The sequence below is a fragment of the Bos taurus genome, chromosome 11, assembly GCF_002263795.3.
Source record: "Bos taurus isolate L1 Dominette 01449 registration number 42190680 breed Hereford chromosome 11, ARS-UCD2.0, whole genome shotgun sequence".
Classification (NCBI taxonomy): Eukaryota; Metazoa; Chordata; class Mammalia; order Artiodactyla; family Bovidae; genus Bos; species Bos taurus.
Window position 1 is genome coordinate 78,378,534 of NC_037338.1, and position 12,482 is coordinate 78,391,015.

Below are 12,482 nucleotides of genomic sequence, written 5' to 3' on the forward strand. Positions count from 1 at the left end.
AAAGAAACAGGATTGGATGGCGGGAGAAGCTGGGCTGACAGCAATCCCAGTAAGACATCAGGTGACCCCATGGGGAACACTGAAGTTGGGGTGGCCTCAGAGCTGTTCCCAGCTGAGGCAAGGGCCTGGCCTGTCTACCTTTCCCCACTGATCAGACGCTGGATATGGGCTGCACCCTAGAAGGGGCACAACCATGAGCAAGGCAGCTGCCTCCAGCAGAGCGCGATTCCCAGAGAGGCTGTCCACCAGCTGCACTCAGGGCAACTGGGGGTTAAGTCCCCCTGTCCTGGGGTGGGAGGTTTGGTGGAGTACATTATCTTCTTGAACGGTCTGTGTAGGTACCCAGGTGAACTAGGACAGCCAGATGCTCAGAGACCAGAGAGGGAAGCCGCAGAGTGCCTGGGGGATCTGACCACATCTTGACTCTGCCATTTACAATCTATCAGCTTACTATCGAACTTGCCGAGTCTCAGTTTCTTCATCCATAAAATGGGAGTAATAATACCTACCTACTAGGGTTTTCTATGAGGATCACAGAAGTATAAGAAATGTTCTGGCACAGTATGACAAATGGTGCTGGTGACCGGTGACCACAGTAACTATTGTTATTTTAGCAGCTGTGGCAGCAAGGAGGATTCCCTGGTATTGGTATCAGATGCCCTCAGGTGGGAGTGCTGCCAAAGTCCAGGTCTAGAGCCTTCAAGCATGTGGACCACTGGGCTCTGGGAGGTCTGTGAGGGTGACTAGTCATCTCCTTACATCTCAGTCCAGTGTCCTGCTGGGATCAAAGACACTGCTGCAGAGGCATCAGCAGGAACAAAGGACCATACTGGGGAAGGGGTTTTGACTCTCTTTGCCAGCAGAGCACATGGCAGCCTCCATGTGCTGTTACCAAGACGTGCGTGGGCCATGGGGGCAGGTGGGGTAGTCACCCTGCAGCCTGTGGGCACCGCCTGTGCTGCTGGCTGGTCCAAGGCGGGGTGACCACATGACAGATTAGGAGTGTTTGCATTCACCATTTCCTCTTTCAAACAGTCAGCAAGCAGAAAACCACCAAGCTGGGACGATTTCTGAGCACATGGGAAGATCAGAGTGTACGACCACAGTCGTGGCCACCAGGAACAGATTCTGGAGCTCTGATCCCCAGTCCTGATTCTGAGCTTCCCCTGGGCTATGACATGGATCTAACTGTAGCTGGTGAAGAAGTCACTCATCGTCGGGGGAGGCGGAGCTGGAAGGCAGTGATATTTTGTGGGTGGCCCAGCAGTGTTTTTGTGCATGCTTAGCCAAAACTGCCAAGTGGTCTTTATGGGTCTGTCTTAGCCTGGCCTCAGGGTGCCCTGTGAGGGGCTGGTATCCTGTAAGCTTGGAACACCGCAGACTGTGAACGGGAGGCCAGCATCCAAATATCAGGGGCTGCTCTGGTTTCGTTTCTCTCCAGGTTACTAAATCTCTCTATGTCAGAGTTTCTCCATCTGCAATATGGGGATAAGAATATCTGCCCAGAGGGTGATTTTGAAGAACAAATAAGATAATATGGAGCTCAGAGCAGGAGCCCACTGTGTGGGTCTCTGTGCTACCCCACTAGAATAGCATGTGGCAGCTGCTCAAACACCCATTTTATATAGATTAAGAAACTAAAACAGAAAAGGTGAAAATCAGAAGTGAAACAGCCATCCACCAAGGCTGCAACTGAGATTCCCATTTGGAGTCACGGCCCAGGCCATCAGGGCTGGCACCTAAGGTGAGTATCCTCCAGTGGCAGGTAACTGCAGGGTGATCGATGGATGCAGAGGGTCAGGTTCAGTCCACAGTGGGGCCAGAGCACTGCCCAGGGGAGGAGGGGTGTGGCCACCATGGGACCTGGGCAGCCGTGGTCACCATGGGGACTTGATGCCTGGGTTTTTCTTGGTGGCTTTCACACTGAGCTTAGGGAGAGTGAGCAGCCTCAGACGCGGAATCCAGGGAGTAGCCCAAGAAGATGAGGACAGCCTGACTCTGAGCCAGGGACAGAATCAGAACCAACTGCTTCTGGTTCCCACACATAATCTTGTCTGATAATAGAGTTAATCATAAGTGAGATTTCCAGAATAAAGCCCACCCAGACGGAGTTCCCCAAATTATACCCTCTCCATGGTAATTGCAGAGCTGTTCGGGACCTACATCTGGCTTATAGCGGCAATTCTATGAGGACCAGATAAACTGCCACCTCTCATTTGATGGAACAGAAGGAAAATTATACACTCTGATGGCCCGGCTTCCCCAGCTTGAGGCAATGGAAAGGCATCAGGCAGAGTCACAGGTCAGTGCCGTCTCAGCTGTGTGGATTTGAGAAGGTATTCAGCTTTCATATGCTCAGCTGCAAAATGGGAATAACCAAGTTACCTATTGCCCCAGACTGCTGCCAAGATCAAATGCCATATTCACAGGTGAGTAGATAAAGACCTCTAAAAAGAATTATAAAATTTTGAAAATTAAAATGTTTTTTACATAATTATTTTGTTGTTGTTATTGAGCAAATAAAACAGATTTGAAGCAAAAATGAAAAGGTCACATTTTAACAAGAGTGTTCTATGGCATTATCCTTAATGCTCTTCCACGGTGTTTGCTAATGATGGTTATCTCAGGAATAAGACCCTGCAATTTTACAAGTCACCAAAGAAAGTCTTTGATGTCAGAGTAAGTGAGCTCTGCTTCCTGAGGTAGAGAAGTTGTGGTGGTGGTGGTTTAGTTGCTAAGTTGTGTCTGACTCTTTGTGACCCTATGGACTCTAGCCTGCCAGACTCCTCTGTCCATGGGATTTCCTAGACAAGAATGCTGGAATGCGTTGCCATTTCCTTATCTAGGGTATCTTCCTGACCCAGGGATTGAACCTGCATCTTCTACATTGCACTCAGATTCTTTACCAACTGAGCCCCAGAGAAGTTGACTCATTGTGTATTATTTGACAGATCCATTCATGAAAGATGTATGGAGGGTCTGCTTTGTTGTTGTAGCCTCAGTTGTAGGAGCTGCAGATGAAAGTTGGGTAAGAAAGCCACCAAGGGTCCTAGAAACCAACTCTCCAGGCTGCACTGTGACCAAATTTGCTCTGCTCTGGTCCTGACCACCCACAGCGCCTGGCAGGCCAGCAGCTGCCCCAGATCTCCAGCAGGGCCCATCCTCACAGTGGCCAATATCTCTGCTCCTCAAGAAAGAGGCCCGGTGACTGCAGCCTAGGGCCAAGAGTGGCTGGAATCAAGACAAGGCAGTTGCTAGTAAAAGGGTCCCCTGATCATGGCAGGGTCTTCATCCTGAATGAGGCAGAGTCCAAGTTCAGTGAGCTTTTCCTCTTCACACAGACCTGGGGCTGAACAGAGCTCATGCTTAGATCTATGATTCTTTCCAAGAGCAATTCCATATAGCCCCACCCCCTACAGAGTGAATCTCCTTCCCTACTTGAGGGAAGCCCCGGCCATTTCCCTGAGGGGACATAGAGTGTTCTGACCCCAGGCTCATCTGCCCTTCCATTTTCTTTCCATCTGCCCAGTTAAGTAGTCTGGGAGTCACCAAAATCCTTGGCAGTCTACTTCTCAGGCTGAATTATTTAGTGTAACTCTAGCCCAATGCCATTGTTGGCCTGGCAGGATAATTCAAGTCTAGTTGCTGATCAGCAGAATAATTCATGTTGGTCTTTGGGCTTGTGAAAGTGTTAATTAGTCACTCAGTCATGTCAGACTCTTTGTGATCCCACGGACTGTAGCCCACCAGGTTGCTCTGTCCAAGGGATTCTCCAGGCAAGAATACTGGGGTAGGTTGCCATTTCCTTCTCCAGGGGATCTTCCCAACCCAAGGATCAAATCCAGGTCTCCTGCATTGCAGGCAGATTCTTTACCATCTGAACTACCCGGGAAACCCCTTTGGGCTTTAGGATCCTATATATGGCTTCCCAGGTGGCACTAATGTTAAAGAACCCGCCTACCAATACAGAAGACAACAGAGACACGGGTTCGATCCCTGGGTCAGGAAGATCCTCTGGAGGAGGAAATGGCAACCCATTCCAGTATTCTTGCCTGGAGAATCCATGAACAGAGGAGCCTGGTGGGCTACAGTCCATGGGGTTGCAAAGAGTTGGACACAACTGAGTGACTAAACAACAAGTGTGTGCATAAGAAATAGGAGCCAAGACAGAGTCATCCACCTGCCCCTCAAACTGACCACTTCATCCCTCAAGACCTTAAAGAAGCTTTTCTGATTTCCCCCTGTACTTGCTAGGTCAGGTCACATTCTTGAGAGCGTTTATACTCTTGTCCAAATAACCCCTAGAGGGGTTGCTCATCCTACTAGGCAGGCAATCAAAGAATTGCTTTTGCCAGAACTACTCTGCTGAATATAAATGTTGCTGAGTGGATGAAAGGGAAGGGCCATGTGCCTGGGTGAGTTCACTAAGGAACAGTCCAGGAAAACACTGCCCAGTCCTCTAGGGTCACCCCTGGGGCGTCAGGTCACACTCTGTTCTGAGAACTCCCCCAGTGGCACTGCAACCTGGCCCAGTGTTGACCTCCACCTCTTATCCAATACCAGCCAAATGGCTGGAGGTCAAGTCTTACGTGACAGTGAAGCTGGGGTCCCTGTCACAGCACCCAGATCTCCACTCACTCCCACTGCTCATCCGACCATATGCCCCTGTGACCAGCAGCCCAGAACACAATGCCTAGTGAGCCCGGCCCCGGGGCCCTGACTCCCCAAGCTGGAGCCCATAAAACCATGACCAGCAGGCAGCGTGGTGGTCTTTCCTCTGGCTATTTCAAAAACACCTAGAAAACTCTCTACCTCCAGCTAGAATTTATGTTGAGATGGGAGGTCAGAGAGGAATAGAGGTCAGCCCTGGGGTAAGAAGATGCACTTCTGGCAGAGTTTGTAGGGCAAGAGGTAGAAAACCCCAGTGGCTCTATGGCTTCCATGTTCCATGTCACTGAGAAGCCTGAGGCCAAGAAGACCACAGCCCTGTTTGTCTCTGCTTTGGTCAGTCTGCGACTGGACTATTTGGCTTTTGATTTTCCAGGAGATCTGGAGCTCGTGCTTTCAGGATCCCCCTGTTCAGAAGAGGCTAGGGTCTCACAACCACATCTGGGAGGGAGAGTCAAGCACTGACCTGCGGATGACTGGCCCAGAGCGTCTTACACACTGAACTCAAACCTCCCCAGAGCAGCAGAGAGCAGAGAGCAGGGTGAGCCCCAGGCTGCAGGGCTGAGACCCCTAGGTCAACATTCCAGGAAAGTGGCCTTTCCCTAGGAAAGCTGGAAACGGTGCTCTTATAAATGAGCAACGCCCTGTCTTTGGAGGAGTCTAGGCAGGAGCAGAATTCTCTGGAAGGAACCCATCAGTGGGAACTTGGACTCAGTTGACTTGGACATCTCTCCCACTCAAGGAGCCCTGGGTCCTGAGTCTGATGGGATGAGTTGATTACTGAGGTAGGGTCTGGCAGCAAACCTCCTGCCTCCGCAGGGCATTCCTGAATGGCTTTCATCGCTGGACTTTGATGGGAGAACAATAATCCCATGCTCAGACCAAAACATCCTGTGGTGGGGCCTGTGCTGTGAATACACCCTTCATCCCTCCCCGCCACCCTTCCAGCTCCCCGTAAGGACTCACTGGGCTGGCGGGAGGTGGGGTGGAGGCTTGCCCAGCACCTGCCCCAGCCCCAGCTGGGGTGTCTCAGGCCTCTGTTAGAGGGGGCAGCTGGTATCTGGGACTGTCTAATGTGACTTCCAGTTGCTTGGAATCCTCCCCAATAGCCATGACTTCCAGGGGTTCTATGAAGGAACCGCAAGAGACCATAGCCACCTTGATGCCTCTCCAAGATGTTAATCTTAGGAGCGATGATGTTTCAATTGAAGTCACTTCTGAGAGAAACCACTTCCCATTTTTTTAGTTCCTGAATAAACGAAAAGTTTAAATGGTTTAAGGAATTCACTAGCTATCTGGATTAACTAATTAACAACTAAGCAAGTGGTTGGGGTCTCAATTTTCTCATCTGATAAAGATCATATAATCCAGAACTGACAGTCTGTGATCCTAGAGCTGGTTCTACATAATGTGTGTGTGTGTGTGTGTGAGAGTGAGTGAGTGTGTGTGTGTGTCTGTGATTTCATGTATGCTCATGTTTAATCATTGGCATGGGCTTCCCAGGTGGCTCAGTGGCAAAGAATCTGCCTGCCAATTCAGGAGACTTAAGAGATGTGGTTTGATCCCTGAGTCAGGGATCCCCTAGAGGAGCAAATGGCAACCTGATCCAGTATTCTTGCTGGGAAAGTCCCATGCACAGAACTGAGCCTGGTGAGCTACAGTCCATGGGGTTGCAAAGAGTCTGCTACAGCTGAGTGACTGAGCACAGGCACAGACAATCGTTGGCATAGGTGCCTCCATTAGCCAATGAAACAGCACACTCAGGGCCAGTGAATCCACCTTTGGCTCTGGGCTGGAAATAAAACAGAGAAAGACACCTCTACCTGTTGGGACACTGAGAATGTTAACTCCTCCAACTTCTGAGTCACTGGACTAAAGCTATCAAGCCTAGTTTCTTAACTGGTTGTGTGGAAGGCAAAGTGATCTCTTATATAAGATACTATGGAGGGGGCTTCTAGCTTGGGGTACATGTACCTATGTTCATGAACACGCACACATAGAGACACTTCTAGTTACAAGTTGTTTTTGAGGGCACAAACCATATCTGATTCTACTTGATATTTGATTAATAGTACTGACCATAAGACCTGGCACAAAGCATTTGATCAATAAACAATTGGTGATGAATGATGAAATAAAAAAATAATACTGATCCTCCTCTACTTACCATATGTTTATGTCCCAGTAAACCCATAAGTTGAAAATGCTGTAAGAAGAAAATGCGTTTAGTAAACTAACCTACCAAATATCATAGCTTAGCCTAGCCTAACTTAAACACCCTCATACCATTTACATTAACCTATAGTTGGGCAAGATCATCTAAAGCAAAAACTGTTTTATAACAAAGTGTTGTCCATCTCATGTGATTGAATACTGAACTGAAAGACAGAATGGGTCTGGGTAGAGTGGTTGTAACTGTGTTGGTTGTTTACCCTCATGATTGTATGGTTGACTAGGAGCTGCGGCGGCCACTCCACAGTAACATAAGAGTGTGTCACTGCATATCATTAGCCCTGAAAAAGATCAAAATTCAAAGTATGGTTTCTACTGAATGTGTATCACTTTTACACCATTGTAGAAGTTGAAAAAGCAAAAGTTGAAACGTGCTAAGTCTGGGACCATCTGTACTCATAAAACCCACTGAGGTTTTACTGCCAGTGTACTGAAAACACAGCATACCCTGCTCCAGCTACTGCTGAGCTGTTTAACTGTGACTGTTTAGTTAATAACTAAAATATCTTAAGAACTTTATATTGGAGAGAGAGAAGGGGCCTGAGGCTTGGAGGGGAGCTGAGTTCTTATTTTGCTATTAGTGATCTGAGTGACCTTGGGAAGCACCCCCAGACTCCAGGGACCTCAGTTTTCCATCTTTGTCTTTTTGTTAGTTTTAGTTTTCCATCTTTAAAACAAGGAGCTTGAACTGAATGACATGTGGTCTCCATCCCACTTGTGACAGTATATAGAAATTTAAAACAACAGTGAGCGTGTGCATGCTCAGTCGTTCAGTTGTCTGACTCTTTGCGATCCCATGGACCATAGCCCACCAGGCTCCTCTGTCCATGGGATTTTCCAGGCAAGAGTACTGGAGTGGGTTGCCATTTCCTTCTCCAGGGGATCTTCCCAATCCAGAGATCGAACCGAGAACCCCAGAGTCTCCATTGTCTCCTGCATTGGCAGGCAGATTCTCTACCACTGAGCCACCTGGGAAGAACAATAGTATTTTACAGAAAAAAAAAAAAAAAAAACTTAATTCTAATAATGGCATTGACTTTTTAAATTGTGAAAATCTGCCTGCATGATCTTTGTTTTCAATTTATGAACCCGAATTCCCTTTTTTTGTTGTTGTTATTGTCTAAGCAGCAGTAGGGAATATTCAGACTTAGGGCCAACTTAAAAAATCTGGCATGCACCTGTCCTGCTACTGAGCCCTGACTTCAGCCAGAAGAGCTCTTGATAAAGCAATGCCAGGGACACACACCCGTGACTGCTCACAGGACACCCAGAATATATCTGGAAACTAGAGATATATTGAAAGCAGCCTTTCAAGGAGATATTGAGCCCACTGGTTCCATCCCAGCTCTGCTCCAGAGCAGCAGGAAATAGTGGGAGACAGGAGCTGGGCAACATGGGTATGACTTTCAGAGTCCCCTTTCCAAAGCCTGGCCACCCCACCTATCTTGTGTTCCAGAAGTAGAGGGAGGAGGCGTTTCTCAGGATGAACTATGCCTCTACCAGTGGCCAGCCCACCCCGCCAGACCAGCAAGCATGGGTCCCCGGGATAAGGTATTTTCTCTAGGTACCTCTGCTACCACATGCCCTACAAGCATGACATTCTGCTGGGCTCCCTAAGGGGAATGAGCAGGGCACTGGGCACTGCAGGAGGGCTCCAGCCCACAAAGATCAAAGACCTTGAACCAGAGGGAGAGAAAAATCACCCCCACCCTGAGATGGTGCTCCAGTTGTCTGTAAACTCATCCTTACCTAGAGGATTCCTTGGATTCATCTCTAAAGAACAGGAAACTGGTTGACATCAGCAAAAGGCACTCTGAGGGTACCCTCAGCGTCCTTCAACCCAGGAGGAAAGATGCCCCAAATTCCTTGAAAAGGGAGGGTAGGGAGATCCTATTAGAACCATACTGGTGAGGCCACTGTTTATGAAGTGTGCCATAAAGTGTCAGACGGGTAGGGAAAAGTCCTCCCCATGGCAGTGACAATACACTGCAGTGACAAGAGGTGTGAGGTCACTGGCTGTGGTGGCTTTGCCACTCCTTGAGGTCACTTCAGGGCAGATGGAACCAAGCAAAGAAGCCGCGACAGACATGGACCAAGGGAGAAAGAGGAGACAGCACCTGGATGGCTGCCCCCACAAGCTGCCCAGGAGTCCACAGGGCAAGTAGGTTTGCCAGGTAGGTGCCCAGAACCAGAGATGCTTCTTTGCTTCTGCTGGCCCACACGGTGGATTGACAGTGTCTCCTTCTGTGGGCAAACTACATAGCTTGTGAATCCAGTACAAAATGAAAATGCGGGCTCCCCGTTCAAAAATTGAGAATTTCAAAATGGCAAGTGCATTACGTTAAACTTAGGTCAGGGCGCTTCTGAGCACCAGGTTCTGTGTGACTACACAGGTCATCTGCCTTGAAGCCTGCCCCATCAGTAGGGATTTTCCGATTCTGTGTATTTCCTTTTGGAGTTTGCCTTCATAGTTTGAGGACAAGTTAATCAACAACAGCATTTCTCTCTACTTTAAGGAAACAAACTAGAACTGAAGTGAACTTAAGTGCCTCCATTCCAGGAATATTTATTGAGCACCTACCTCATGCCAGGCATGCAGCAATGAACAAAGGCCATGCTCTCATGGTCCTCACATTCTAACAGAAGCATCCCTCCTTCCCCAAACTTTCAGACAAGGCCAGTAGGCCAGCAGACCCCAAGCTAGCTTCTTGGTGAAAAGCCATATAGTTCAACACTAATTGTGCCTTGTATTCTCTGCACATGTGTTATTTTTGCCTCCCCAGCAGGGCCACAAGCTCTTTGTCTCATGAAAGGTCCTCATTTAGTCTGTCATTCAACAAATGTTTACTCAACACCTGGACCAGGCCCAGGTCTAGATGCCAGGGATACGAGTCATTATAAGACATGGTCCCTATGCTCCAGTAGACTTCATTTTAGATGGAGTCAGATAACAGATGAATGACTACATTGAAGAGGGTTGAGAGTGATAAGGAAGGAACAATGTGGAATTTTTTTTCATTAATTTTTTTCCTTTTAAAATTAAAACTATTCTTTGTTTTCATTAATTTCTCTTAATTGAGACTACTTTTTCATTGTAATTTTTTCCTTTTTTAATTAAAACTACTCTTCCTTTTCTTTCATTAATTTTTTATTTTTTTAAACTAAAACTCTGTTTTTCATTCAATTATTTTTCTTTTTTTTGAAACGAAAGAATGTGTTTTCAATACAAGAGGAAAATAGAGGAAGTCAGGAAAGGCAGATGAAGTCTGAGCCTTGCTTTGAAGATTTAGTGGGAACAAAACTCAGGCTTGTGTCTTCAGGGGGACCTGTCCAAGGAGCACCCTTAGCTAGCTCCCTCTGTCTTCCCCTCCTCCTGTTCTTCTCCAGCACCTGGGAGCACCATCAGCGGTTCTCGCCTTCTGAGAGCTCCACCACCTGATGCTTGAATTCCTTCCACTACATTTTGAACTGGGGTCAACCAGCAGCAGCACAGACATGTTCATGGATGCAGGACTCATGACCTTCGACTCATGTTCTGACCGCTGTAGTAGCCTGTATGATGGCAGACCATACTAATTAGCAAGGATCAGGTGTCCAGACATGAGCTGCATCAAATCCCACATGGAGATTTTTAGCCTGTCTGTCCTTGAGATGGAGCCCCCAGATTTTTTCACCAGGGCCTAAATCCATACCTGGTAGCCCTAATCCATTGAGTTTCTCTCTCTCTGGTTCCTGAACTACCAGGATCTGATGGGCTAATCCCATCCGATGGCCTATTCTACTGGCCTCCAGGAAGCAAATTCAGATCTAATGCAAGTCCTACCTCCTTGAGCTCAAATGGCATGTTAGCCCTTGCCCTATTGACCAAGGCTAGGAAGCGGGGGCTCAGAAATCTTAGTGTGGTCTGAAGAGGATGAACCAAAAGTCAGCTCATCCCAGTGTCCATTTCCAGCCCAATCTCTGAAACTAGCCCTTGCTTCCAAAAATGATAAGGCAAGTGGCCATCCCTGACCTCGCCTTCCACCACTGACTGCCAGAGTACAACCTCCCCAGGCCTGGAGGTCACCAGGCCACCAACCCCCAGATTTGGCTTAGAGTCCTCAGATCTTGGAACTTGGCACAGTTGACTTAAGTATCTGTTTCCCAGTCACTTGGAGAAAACCTGCCAAAGTGAGATGGGAACAGCCAAGTCTCTGATCGGTAGCTGGCCCTCCCCAGGACACTGACCCAGATCCAGTCAAGGTCAGGCATTACCAGGAACTCAAGTTCAAGGTCAGCTATCTGAAAAAGCCAAAATATGGAGAGGGTGCACAGGGAGAGGTTCACCTTTGAATGGGAGCTTCCATACCACACCCCTCTCCCTGTGCTCTGTCCCTGATGATTCCATTTTTCTGCTCTTATTCAACGAGAATGTAAAAAATGACAAACAAAATTGGAGCCAACTCTGAACAAAGACCTCTGCTCCGGTCTAATCCTGCAGTTTAATTAAGCTCAGCTCCTACCTCTGTGCCAGGAGAACCAGTTGGCCCAGCTCACTTGCGGGAAGTTTGGTAAACTTCTGCAGAAATAAAGCTCTGGGCTCTTGCTCTCAGAGGTGCTGTGGTCAGGTGATCAAGTCTCCTCATTTCTTTGTTTTCCCTTTCATGGTGGGTGTGCAGTCTGCTTGTTTTGCTAAGCAGCATAATAGGCAGGGACTTAACTTGCTCAGGTTACAAACATAGCAACTGAGCCCTGGGTCTTGCACACCCAGGACTAATGGCTAGAGCTTTCTAGCATACATCTCCCTATCACTTATGAGTTGTCAGCATTTTTCCTGGTATTCCTGTCATCTGGAGAAGTTACCGATTTTTCTTCACTCTGTGGCCATGCCAGAGAGGAGGGCAGGCAAGGTCTCCCTGGCTCTGTGTGCTGCCCACCTGCTCTTCGTTATGTGTTATTCATCAACAGACGGATATGGGGTCTGCCCAGCCTCTGCTGAGGACTCATGAGCACCATGCTCCTAGGAAGAAAGCCTTCTGGTCCCCCGTAGTTTCCTCTTGACATTCAAATGGCTCAGCTTCTGCCACCACATCCTGTGGGACCCAAGCAGTGGGTACTCCTTCCCCGAGTGCCAAATTCATCCTGTGTAACCAGATCACTGCAGATGGTGACTGCAGCCATGAAATTAAAAGACACTTAAGACACTTACTCTTTAGAAGGAAAGTTATGACCAACCTAGACAACATATTAAAAAGTAGAGAGATTACTTTGCCAACAAAGGTCAGTCTAGTCAAGGTTATGGTTTTTCCAGAAGTCATGTATGGATGTGAGAATTGGACTATAAAGAAAGCTGAGCGCCGAAGAATTGATGCTTTTGAACTGTGGTGTTGCAGAAGACTCTTGAGAGTCCTTTGGACTGCAAGGAGATCCAACCAGTCCATCCTAAAGGAGATCAGTCCTGAGTGTTCATTGGAAGGACTGATGCTGAAGCTGAAACTCCAATACTTTGGCCACCTGACGTGAAGAAGCAACTCATTTGAAAAGACCTTGATGCTGGGAAAGATTGAAGGCAGGAGGAGAAGGGGATGACAGAGGATGAGGTG